Source organism: Chinchilla lanigera, unplaced genomic scaffold (genome assembly GCF_000276665.1).
Source record: "Chinchilla lanigera isolate Chin_1 unplaced genomic scaffold, ChiLan1.0 scaffold00005, whole genome shotgun sequence".
Taxonomy (NCBI): domain Eukaryota; kingdom Metazoa; phylum Chordata; class Mammalia; order Rodentia; family Chinchillidae; genus Chinchilla; species Chinchilla lanigera.
Genome location: NW_004955406.1, coordinates 31005104 through 31018735, shown reverse-complemented (window position 1 = coordinate 31018735; position 13632 = coordinate 31005104).

Below are 13632 nucleotides of genomic sequence, written 5' to 3'. Positions count from 1 at the left end.
TGCTATTTTGTAAAAGGTTGTCTGTCAGTTAATGTTTTCCTCCTTTTATTTTAAATAAAAAAACTCCTAGACCTTCTCTTCAAATCCTTCCCTCCTATGTCCTACAATTACACAAAATCTGGATGATCATCCTGTACCCTCTAAACTTGCTCCTACTGTATTTAACCCCATTCATCTCTCCATCCTACCCCCTACCCTCCTGAATGCCCCCACACACACACAGACACAGCAGAGTAAATCACTCTACTAATTGGAAAATCATTACATACCAGCTCCTAGTATAAGTTGGATTATATTATATACGTATAGACATTCCTTGTACAGTTATAGATATCAGGCTAGTAGTCACCAAAGTTTATTAGGAGCCAGGTTGCACTTGAATCTATTGTCACTGCCAACTGAACTACTTTAATCAGGATATCATACATACTATAGCTACTTTTCCCCCCCATATGACAACCTGTGATTGTAAGGAGTTATAACCATCACTATAGTCCTGTAACAAAAGAATGAGTCCTAAGTCAGAATAGATAGCAACTTCTCAGTCTTAATATATTGAGAAGTTAGATTCTGGGATAAATATAAAGACCAAGAACCACCTTCATCTAGAAGACATCCAGAGAAACAGACACCTTCTAGTAAAACCTAACACCAGTGAAAAGGCTATCTAACTTAAGAAATCTACAAGCATCAACACATAAAACATAGAAAATGAATGATGAAGAAGCAAAATGCAATCCCAAATACCTAGCCCACCTAGAGCACAAAGAGATAGAGAAAATCAGAAGCCAACAAATGGAGCTCTCTGAAATGGCAGCAGCAGAAGTGAAAAAGCAAATGGAAGAAGCCATAGAAACAAATAATCTCCAAGATTTAGAAAGAAATGGCTATCAAAATAAAAGATATTAAAGGAGATACAGATAAACAAATAGAGGACCTCAGGAAAATGATGAAAACCATGAATGCTAAAAATAGACAAGAAATAGAAACAATGCAACAGATCCAAACAGAAATGCAATTAGAAACTCCATTGAAAATATATGCAGCAGAATGAATGAAGGGGAGGATGGAATATCAGATCTAGAAGACAGGAATGTGACTGGTGACCAGGAAGAGAAAGATATTTTTAAAGTCATAACAGAGCATGAAGAATCAATCCAACAACTACAGTATGAAGCAAAGAATAATTTAAGGTTGATTGGAATCAGTGAGAAAGCTGGAGACAGTGCAAAGCCACTAAAAACTTATTCAAAGAAATAATGGCAGAAAACTCCCAAACATGGATATAAAATTTGACATACAAACAAATGAAACACATACAACTCCAAATGGTCATGATTAAGATAAATATACACCAAGGTATATAATAATGAAGATTCTAGAAATTCAGCACAAGAATACAATATTAAAGGAAGCTAGAGAAAAGAAACATATTACCTGTAAGGAAAAGCCTGTCAGAAGCACAGCAGACTTCCCACCATAAACCCTCAAATCAAGAAGAGCTTAGAGTGAAGTATTTCAAGCCCTAAAGGAAAATAATCTTCAACCCAGATTGATGTATGCCACCTTTCAAAATTGATAGAGAAATAAGATACTTCCATGACAAAGAACAACTGAAGAAATGTATGACCACCAAACCAGCTCTACAGAATGCTCTGAAGGACATATTAGAAAGAGATAATGAAGACCACAAACATGAACACCAATAGAAAGAAGCCACCAGGCAGGACAAGCAATTAAACAGAGGAGAAACACAAGGAACAAACGACAGGAAAACAACACATACCAGTTAAAACCATCAACATAAATGGTCTCAACTCACCAGTCAAAAGAAACAGATGAGCAGAATGGTTCAATAAGCAAGATCCAACAATATGCTGCATTCAAGAGACACATTTAACCCAAAAAGAAATTCGTACACTAAAAGTCAAAGGATAGAAAATAATTCTCAATGCTATAGGAACCCAGAAAGAAGCAGGGGTGCCTATTCTATTTGTAAACTTTAAGTTAAAACTGATCAAAAGAGACAAAGAAGGTCATTATATACTTGTTAAGGGAGAACTCCAAGAAGAAGAGAGAACAATCATAAATATTTATGCACCAAACACAGGTTCACCAAACTACATAAAACAAATATTAACAGACATGAAAAGCCAAATAAACACTCACACAATTGCAGTGGGGAACCTTAACACCCCATTCTCACAAATAGATAGATCAATTAGGCAAAAAATTTAACAAAGAAATATTAGAATTAAACCAAGCCTGTGAACAAATGTTCCTGGTAGATGTTTACAGAGTGTTGCATCCCAAAATATCAGAATACACATTCTTTTCAGCAGCACATGGGATGTTCTCCAAAATAGACCATACATTCGTCCAAAAAACATGTTTAAGTAAATACAGAGGAATTGAAATCATCCCATGCATACTACCTAACCATAGCACAATAAAACTGGAAATCAATGACAAAGGATATCATGAAAAGTACATTAACACATGGAAATTAAACAACACCCTTCTAAACAAGCAATGAATTACAGAGGAAATTGAAGATGAAATTAAACAGTATATACAATTAAACAATAATGCCAATACAACATACCGAAACTCATAGGATACAATGAAAGCTGTCCTATGAGGGAAATTTACAGTGATGAACTAATATATCAGGAAAACAGGATGAGCTCAGATAAATAATTTAATGTTAAACATCAAACTTCTAGAAAAAGAACAAATCAAACCCAAAACTCATTCAGGGGAGAAAATTATAAAGAGCAGAAATTAATTCAATAGAGACTAAGAAAACAATACAAACAATCAATAAATTAAAAAGTTGGTTGTTTGAAAGTGTGAGTAAAATTGATAAACCCCTAGCCAACCTAACCAAAAAAAAAAAAAAAAAAAAAAAAAACACAAATTCAAGCAATTAGGAGGGAGAGGAAAAAACAAGGAAAGAAGGAAGGGAAAAGTATATATGCATGTACAAGGACAGCTGGGATAATTGAACTGTTGAGGTCTATCGGTTTGTTGAAAGGAACAGTTAATGATTAAATCTTTTTTCACCAAGTTTGCATGCTTATATGTGGTAATCCGAACAACTAAATTGAAGACAGCAATATGCAATATAACCATGATTGTTGAATTCCTACCATCTTGATTAGTGAAACTCTGTATCATTTCTAATGATTTTTTATTATTTTTATTTTTTTAATTGTTCGATCAATCTTGCATTCTTACATCTGGTAATCTGAGCAACTTCATGGATTCACTACTCAATATTACAGGAAACTTAGAGAAGAATTAATCCTGAAATAATGCTGAAACTCTTTAAACAAGTTGAAAGGGGAAAAGTATTTCCGAAATTATTCCTGGAAGCAAGTATTACCCTGATTCCAAAAACCAGAGAATAACCCAACCAAAAAACAAAAACATAAGCCAATCTCCCTAATGAAAGTAGATGCAAAATTCCTCACTAAGATACTGGCAAGCAGAATAGAGAAAGTCATCAAGAAGATTATACACCATGACCACGTGGGATTCATCCCAGGAATGCAGGGATGGTTCAACATACACAAATCAATAAATATAACACACCATATCAACAGAGCCAAAGACAAAAAATGCATGATCATCTCAAAAGATGCAGAAAACACATTTGACAAAGTCCAACACCCACTCATAATAAAAATCCTACAGAAAATTGGAATATATGGTTTTTACCTCAATCTTATGAAAGCCATCTATGACAAACCAATTGCTAACATCATACTAAATGGTCAAAACCTGAAAGCTTTCACTCTAAAATCAGGAACAAGACAAGGATATCCACTATCACCACTCCTATTCAATATAGTTCTGGAAAAACTAGCAAGAGCAATTGTACAAGAGAAAAAAATACAAAGAAGAAAGAACAGGAAGAATTAAATCATAATTACTTTTAGATGACATGATACTCTACATAGAAGATCCCAAAAACTCCACCAAAAAACTTGTAGATTTAATATCCAAATTCAGTAGTGTAGCAGGATACACTAAAATCAATAGCATTCCTATACAGAAGTAAAAAAAACTCAGAGAGAAATTAGGGAAAGCACACCCTTCACAATAGCATTAAAAAAATGAAACATTTAGGACTCAATCTAACAAAGGAGGTAAAAGATCTTCACAGGGAACATTACACACAGGGTACCACCACCCCCCCAAAAAAAAGGAGATTAAAGAGGATATCAGAAAATTTATGATATCTTGGATAGGAAGAACCAACATAGTGAAAATAGCCATACCCCGACAACTGCTGTACAGCTTTAATGCAATCCCAATCAAAATACCATTAGCACACCTCACAGAACTAGAGAAAACATTCCTAAAATTCATTGGAATCAGAAGAGACCTAGAATAGCAAAATTAATTCTGGGCAACAAAGGCAAATCAGGAGGCATCAAAATCTTAGGCCTAAAATTATATTACAAAGCTGCTGTGATAAAATCAGCACAGTATTGGTTTAAAAAAAACAAGGCCTGAGGATAACTGGAACAGAATAAAAGATGTACACCCAACCCCCAACATAATCAGCCATCTCATCTTTGACAAAGGAGCCAAACATATTCACTGGAAGAAAGATAGTCTTTTTGATTGATGGTGCTGGAAAAAACTGGCTTTCCAAATGCCAAAGACTAAAACTAGATCCATCTCTATCACCACACACTAAGCTAAAGTCAACATGGATCAAAGATCCAAATATTGAAATAGTAACACTAAACTTACTGGAAGAGAAATCAGGTAGAAATCTTGAAGACATAGATATAGGCAGAGAGTTCATGAATAAAACCCAAACTGCAGGGGAAGTACTTCAAAGAGTCAACAACTGGGATCTCATCTTATTAAAAAGCTTTTTCACATCAAAAAAAATCACCAATAGAGTCAATACACAACCCACAGAGTGGAAAGAATTTTGGCCAACTATCCCGCAGACAAAGGACTTCTATTTAGAACATATAAAGAATTGAAAAACATCAGCCCCCTCCAAATTCAAAGACCCACTCCAAAAATGGGCATCAGAGATGAATACACAATATAATTAAAATAGTTATACAGCTAGTGTCTTTTAGTTCATTGAAAAGAAAAGTTTGGGCTAATATTGTTTGGACAAGGTAGCATACCTATATCTTGTACTGTACTACAAAGTACTATAGCTTGTACACTACTACTACAAAGACTATGAAGATAACTACCACAAAGACAACAATATGCAATGTACTAATTATTATAACTCTCCTACTAATCTGGTTTAAAACTGTATTTTATTATTTTTATTTTTTGTCTTTAAAATAAAAATTAAAAATTTAAAAAATAAAAATTGACATCTTTTCTATAAACAAAATATGCATTATTTTAAGCCTAAAGAATAAGATGAAGGACCACTATAAATAAAAAGCAAAATTATTGATTTTCTTCCTCTACAATTAGTAAATTGGAAGAATGTTTCCATAATTACTGTATTTTCAGAATCATCATTTCTTCTTACAGCTTTCCAGGGATAATATCAGAGTTTTACCTATGATGCTCTGATTCTGCATAATCCACTGTAACCACAACCTGAAACCTTATCACTAGAAAAGTTCTCCAGTAATGTTTACACTAAGAAAAGATTTAATTCATGCTTTTAAATGATACTCAAAGACATTACTATTTAATAACAAGAGCTATTAGTCTACAATTATACAAACTAATTTTCCTAAAATAACATCCTTTAAAGGTATGTATTGATGGTGGTAAGCGAAATGACAAAAATCCTGATAAAAAGTTACTGTTCTTTGTTACTCTCTTCCATAGAGAAATAAGAAAGCCTCAAAGAAATTAAATAACTTGTTCAAGAAGACCTTGAAGCTAGGCTCAGGTGAATTCTGTAATCTTCTCATATTTTTAAATGTTGCATCCCCTTTCTGCCTTCTATTTCTTTCTCACCATCTTCCTTAGACAAAACTCAAAGTTAGCAGGAAGTATCAGAGGATGTGATGATAGACATGCTGCCATTCCAAAAGTAACTGCTTATTCTAGTTACTCAAATTTACTCTTGACTTTGAGAAAGTCATTACTCTGAATAGTAACTGTCAAAATTAAAATGGCAATTATTATTGTAACATTTTTAGTAAGTTTGATTTTAAAAATAAACACCATGTATAAATATATATTTTATATTTAAAGCCCAAAGTAGCTGCTAAGCATAAGAGCAGTTTAACATGGTCAGAGTTTTTATTTTATTATCATCTTTTGGACAGAATGCTGTCTATATAATCAAGACATCAGTGATTATCATAGATATAAAAACATCCTTTTTGCCTATTGTAACTAAATAAATGCACCACAACAAACTAAATTGACATTTCTAATGTCCAATTTATTGGATGTGAAGCTCAACTACTTCCTATTTCCCTGATCTGAGCAAAAAGGAGCCTTGACTCAGAAGTGTCTTTAAAAAAAAAAAAAAAAAAAAAAGATGTGAAATGTTTTCATTTTTCTAAATGACTTGCCTGTACAGTTCTCTATTATATATTAAATGGCTCCTCTGATTTGAAAAACTTCCAAGCTGAACCTACAAGCCTGCTGTACTGCCCAATATAAACAGTCATTTGACAGAATGAAAAAAGTCATTCCATCTTCTCTTTAATCTATATGCTTCCTTCTCTGCCCCTTTTCCATTCAAACATAGAATGAACTTTCAACGATCAGTCTTAGCATTTCTATAATGCAGTACTTCTTCCAAGGAAATTCATTGCTTTATAAACCAAGCGGAGACGAAAATGTGCATCAGCAGCTGATTAACTTCCTATCAATATATTTAGATCTGCTTATTTTTCCTACAGAATTCAAAAATATCAAAAATGTCCAAGAGTACAGCTGCTAACCTATATCCCTTAAGGGAAGCGGGAGAAACACCTTTTTTCTGTCAATTCTCCCAGACTCATAAAGCAAAGCCAGCCTTAATTCAAGCTAATAAAAATGTTCCAAGTACGTGCAAAGCTGGAAGGCTAGAAAACTCAGTCAAGCAAGTTTGATTTTTAAAGCTGCAGAACATTTGAAGAACTTTGTGGCCTAATAAAATACCTGCCACCAGGACTGATGTGTTTATGCCCTTCAACATGCATTTTTGTGATGACACAGATAGTTTCTGCACTTGAGTAACTGTATCTATGCTTTCACCTAGCTTTGTCAAGCAGTTTTTTTATTCCTCAGCACTGCTTGGATCAATAGCAGTTCAGTATCATTCATGATTAGTGCAGAAGTCTTCCTTCTCCTTGCTGGACTGTAAAGCTGATATAGATGAGACTGACTTTAATCTTATTAACTCATAACAGAGATTAAAACTAATGTTATGCTGCAAAAACAGGCTTTGCAGTTGCTGACTCTTGACACTGTTTACTTAACTTTTTCCTCCTTGTTTCTCCATCACATAGTTATTGTTCTAAAATTTCCCCACCTGTTAAATCCTCGTACACATCCTATCGACCTTAGTTCATGACTTCATCTTAAACTTTTAATGAGAAATAGTCCATATGACTTGAGCTTTCTGTCATTCATCCATCCATGTATTAGGTTTATCTATACATACAGAAAAATTTTCCCCTTTCTAAAATTAAACCAGATCCAATCCCAGCCCTTCCCAGAATCCTGTCTCATTAGGTTATTTCTCACTTGATCTAGAAATTATGCCTTCCATCTGGACTAGGTTCATGTCCAATTCCTAAGCCTCAAGTCTTCCCTTGACCTGAAATTCATTTAAAATCACTGTTTTCTCTCTTTTGTTTCCCTCTGTATATTTATTCTCCTTTTTAAAAATTAAAATGGGACCATTGTCAATTTAAACTATTTTTATTTCCTTTAGAAATCACAAAGCAAAAAGGAATATTAAGAAAAAAAAGATATATTGACATCTCATGACCCAGTGACTGCGTGTCATTCTTTAAAGTGAGGCAAAGACACCTATGTAAAAAAATTTCATAAAAATGTATCAAATATAGTAAGTGTTAGGGTCACTGAGAGGTACTTATGAAAGTCTTTCCATGTCAATAAAATTGAATCTCCATCATTAAAATGGTCATATTTTATTTATGATAATATTTAAACAGACCACAGCCATTTCTTACAGTACATATTTAATTTTCTTTCATTGTAAACAAGGCTATTGTAGGTTTTCTTTCTTTGCACACTCGTGTGACACATTTGTAGTATACCCTTTAAGAACCACTTTTAGGAACATTTCTAACATACTACCTGTGGATGAACTCTACTATGATCTCAGCTCCCTAGCTGTTAATGTAGGTTTGCTCACCACTGCTATACTAAATTTCTCCTTCAAAATGAACTGCGACATTTTAACGATCAAACAGTTTTCATCTTAGTTTTTACCTTCTTCATATCTAAGCATGATTCAAACAAGGCCATTTCTTCCTTTTCACACTCTCTCCTTTACCCATTTCCTCTACATTGCATACAATCTCAATTCACCTCCATCATTCTTACCTTTCTGCCCATTTGTCTTCTCTCTCCTTCCACAGAAATATAGAAGTCCCCATTCCTCTCCCTAGATTTTTCACTTTATCTTCCATGCTGTTTTGACTGTCAACTCTGGTTAAATTGTAACTTCAGCCTTGTTTCTCTACGAATTTCCTGCTTCTTTCTGGACATGTTTACCCTTATGTCCCAATGATAACCAAAAATTAACAGTTAAAACTTGAACTCTGCTTATGCCTTCTTAATGTGATCTCTTGCTGAATTTCCTACTGCTGTCCATACCTCCATCAACTTCACAAGTTTTTGAGTTTAAATTTCCCGTCCCTCTCTAAAGCTACCACTAAACATTATTGGTTCTTCCTGAACAAAGTATACCCAGAATTCCTGCTGGGCATAGTTATATTACTGACATTGCATTTTTTTTTTCCTGCCCCTTTGTAAGTGGAAGCACTAGCAAGGATCCTACTTCCCCAGGAAACATATGTCTAGTACTTACTTGGGACTCTGGGTCTCTGCTGTCTTTACTTACCCTCCCCAACTGTTCCAGGACTGGGCTGAGGAGAACACATGGCTGAAGCCCACTAAGAAAGAGAACTACAGAAAAATCTGTGATCTTTTCAGTGTTCAGCTTTCAGAGCGGGAAGATAGGAATAATGACAATGGAGCTACATGAAGCCCCTGGGAACAGTTTCATTCCAGTTTTTCACTTTGCTTTTGATTTTTGTCAAAATCAGGACAAGGAGAGATGTCTCTAAGAATAGCAACAGCATTGCCACTAATGACAAAGTCGACACCACCACTGTGAAGGTGGCTGGCAGAGGTGGGGGAATGTGACAGCATTAGAAAATGCAGGAACAGCCCTTGTAGAAGGCAGCAGTGGCAGAGGCAGCTGTGTTGTTGGTGATGTAGCAAGGTGAATGACGCATGCAGAAGGCAATGAAAATACCAGCATTACCTGTGCAAAGGCAGAAGTGGCGGCAAAGGAAGTGTTACACTAAACCTCTGTGCCAGGACAAGATCCCACTACCCCAGAATTTCACATTCGTATTCCAGCAACTTGCCTCCTTTGGGTGTCCCCCCAAAATAGGCAGCCCCAAGTACCACAGAAGGACCACAAAAAAAAGAAAGACAAAAGGCATGCTGAAGTTTGGGAACTTTAGAACCAGCAAAGGATTTTGAAACTTCTCCTAACATAGAAGTCAATTAAGATGTCGAAATGAAAAGCAGCATTCACCGTGAAATCAATGTGGCATGCTCTCCTTACAATATTATTCAAATCCTTAGTATGGCAAGTTTGAGATGGATCAACATACACTACCCTTCCCATTCGACTGACTTGCCATAAGATTATTCAGTAGGCTCCACGTCTCTGAAAATAACTTTTTCTTTACAAATCCTTTAATAAATATTCACAAGAAGGAGTTCATTGACAATCCCCCCAGATATGAAGCTAATTAGCTGCTGATACCTAAGCTTAGCACTTAGCTGTCTTGTACCAAAAAGGATTCTTTTAAAGGTGTTTGTTTTGAATGTAAAAGATAAACTGGCAAGAAGTATGGATTAAGACCTCAAAATTGTCCTCTCAAAGGATCCTCTTCCTTTTATCAAAAGACAAAGGAGATAAATGGGGAAAAAATCAAACTATTTGGGGAGTTAGAGACAGAGTCCTTGAGGAATCAAGTATTTCTCACTATTTTTTAGTGTTGTCAGCATTTTAAACTGCTAATTTTTCCCCTATAGATTCTTAAATAAACACATCAAAAAACTAGGAGTCTGAAAACTTTAATAATTTAAAGATTACTTTCTCCAAAAATGGCTTTTATTCTACTCAATCAGCTTTACTTTCCTATAGTGTATTACTTAAATGTAAAATTTAATCTGTCTGGGCATGAGCCAATGGGTATAGGTCTGTGTTGCCATTTGCACATAATCCCCCAAATAAACTTTTAAAAATGCTGTAATATTTCAAGATTGTATAGTTTTTTAAAAATTGTTAATGGAGGATATCAATTAATTTTACCTTTTCTCCCTTAAAATTATTTATGACTTTGCTCATTGATCACCACTATGGCCTCATCTATGAGGAGGAATCAGTGGGGACTGAAGCCTCAAATGAGTTAGACACCGTGCCTTCTTAGAACCCGCACAGTGCTGTCCTCATATGGAGCCCTTAAACCAGAGAAACCCCTCAGTTATCACTCTCTTATGATTCTAGACACCTCACAAAATGCAGTGGATATTTGTATGAGAACTTCAGTTATCAAACCCATCGGTGCATTTAGATAGAAGGTTTATCATCAATATAATTAGAACCATTTGGTCTATAGAAACTAATTTAGCTGTAGCCCATTATTTCACCCCACTAAGTACAAATCACCTCGTGTCATGTAACAGTAGCCTCAGAAATCTCATTAGTCCCCTTAAAAATGAGTGAAAGCCAAACACTACCATCACTGCAACTCAACAGCCAAGTGTACCTCATTCAATGTCAAGGGAGTTAAGCTTTGATGTGGCAGTTCTCCCAATAAACTCTCAGCTGCAGGATATCACCAGAAGTTTGCAAATCAGGCAGTGGGCACACTCTTCTTACATTGGTGAGAATGTTCTAGAAATCAACAATATTATGTTGATGAGAACTTGCTAATTTTACTAAGTATTTCATATTTGGAGGGGGATTATTGAGAACCAAGCCTCTTACCAGTAAATTTATGTAGTACGGTAAACTGTAAAAGAAAACTAAGACTGTCTCCTGTTATCGTTACATTCATCTTTTATCATGCTTCTCTTTCTGGGACAGTAATAAAATAAATTCAAATTCTTTACAGTGCCCTTGGTAGGAGAAAAGATTTTTTTATTCTCATACCTCAAACTGTCATGAATTAATGATGCATTTGGGCATGGGGGTACACTGCCTGTAATCCCAGCACTCTAGGAGGCTGAGGTAGGAGGATCTCAAGTTCTATCCCAACATGGGCAACTCCAACTCTTAGCAAAACTGGGTCTTAAAATTTAAAAGAAATAAAGGCCTGGGTATATATCTCAGTGTGGCAGCCCTAAAAATGATCCTCAGTACTTTATAAAAAAAAAAGACAGAATTAATGATGCATAATTTGTTGGATGATTTGAATTCTCATAAGCACTAGTCTTCATTTAATAACATCCTGCAGTTAAGCCTGTCCTTTTACACATAACCCCCTCTCCCTAAATGCTGTAAGGCATACACAGCATGTGCTAAAATGTGGGAGATACAGTACTGTCTAAGTTACTTTTCTTTTGTTCTCACTTAAGCAACACACACACACTAAAAAATTAGTTACATTTCTCATTGTTAAGACAAAATACCCAATAACCAAAAGTAAAGGAGGAAAGGTTTATTTTGGTTCACAGTTTGTGGAGATTTCAATTCATAATTGGCTGGCTCCAACACAGGGGGGCATGGCAGAGGGGCACCACAGAGGAGAAACAGTTCATGGCAGGCAGAAGGAAGGATAGAAGCAAAACAGCAATCAGCAAGTAGCCAGTGAAAAGTAGTTGACCCTCTTTCTGGTCCTTATATTTTATCTAAACTATGCAACTTTAGGGAGGGTAGCACTCACACCCAGGGTGGGACAGTCTTAATCCTAGCATCGCACCATCAGTAATCCCAGTATCACACACCCTAGGTCCAGCCACCTCTGACAAGCTCCATGTAGGAGCACACGAGGCTTTGGGAAGACATCTAGACACAAGCCATAACAAGTACATCTAAAAGAAGAGGTAGACATACATCCAGGAGGAAAAACAACAAAAGACAGAGAACAAACCTAAAGGCAAAGAAAATGAACATTTTAAAAGTGGTTGTTAGACTCTGATGACAGCATCAGGGACCCTCGGTTTTATTACAGTCATAATTCACAGTTTTTTTAATAATTTAAGTTAGTTCCTCCCTAGTTGGCCTCATTTTATTGGAGCTCTACTTAGTCACGGGCTCCAGATTACACCTCCTCAGACTTGTGTTAGTAAAAATATAAAAATAACATGAATACTAAAACATAAAATTGTTATTTTAATATACATCCAAATTGTTGTTTACTTCTTTATATTGGCCATCTGGGGGAGATACTAGGTTTATTGTAATGATTTGAGCAGTACTCAAAACTTCTTTCGAAAACCCTTTGGCATTGCCTTGAAAGAGCACAGCATGTTCTATTTAACATCCTCGGTGGGAGAAAATTTCCATCTTTTGAAGTTGTCTTGTGAATACATTTGCAAATCCTGTTGGATGATGATATTTGGAGTCTTTTCTAAGATTCAATTTAGACCTAAAAATTACAGATTTGTATCTATTTATGGAACATATACTGTATGAAAGGCTGGGTACACAAAAATGCAAAGTAGAGTCCTATGCTACCATATCCCATTGTCTCAAGGGAAGGAAAGCTCATCAATAGATGATCTCAACCTTTTAAACACAGGGCTGTGTGCTCCTAACACAGAAGGCTACTCAGTTCAATATAAAGTCTAGAGGTTCAACACGATGGATTCCTGGGGATGAAGATGCCTAAACTGAAATTTAAGGGATGAACAGTAATTAGAAGAAAAGGGTCAGAAAGGACATTCTAAGTATGAAAAATTGTGAGATTAAAGGGAGCTTAATAGATGGGTTTTTAAAAAGTTACAGAAGCATTGTAGCATAACATGCAAAGATCGGTGAGGATAGGAAGAGCAGACTAGGGAAGAGAAGCAAACAGGAGCCAAAATGCAGGGTTTTGCCTTGCTTTGTTTAAGCCTACCTACCCTCAAAGATGTTCTAAAGGTAAGCCAGACAATAAGATCAGAATTGTGTTTTGAACAGCTTGCTCTGAAGTAATCATTCCCTTGTTTCTAAGTTAAGGGAAGAATACCACCGAGAAAGGGTGAGAGCAGCGGTGGTGAGGAAATGTGAGTGGATAAATTAAATGATAATTAGAAAATAAGTGAGCAGGGCATAATCACTCATTTGATTTGGTAATGAGCAACAGAGAAAGGAATTTTCAGGGTTGTGTCATCAGTACCAACTAAGATGGTAAGCACAGTGAAGCACATCTGTTTGGGTAATGGAAAGAGATTGAAAAGGGTGTTTCATGAGCCTAATCTGAG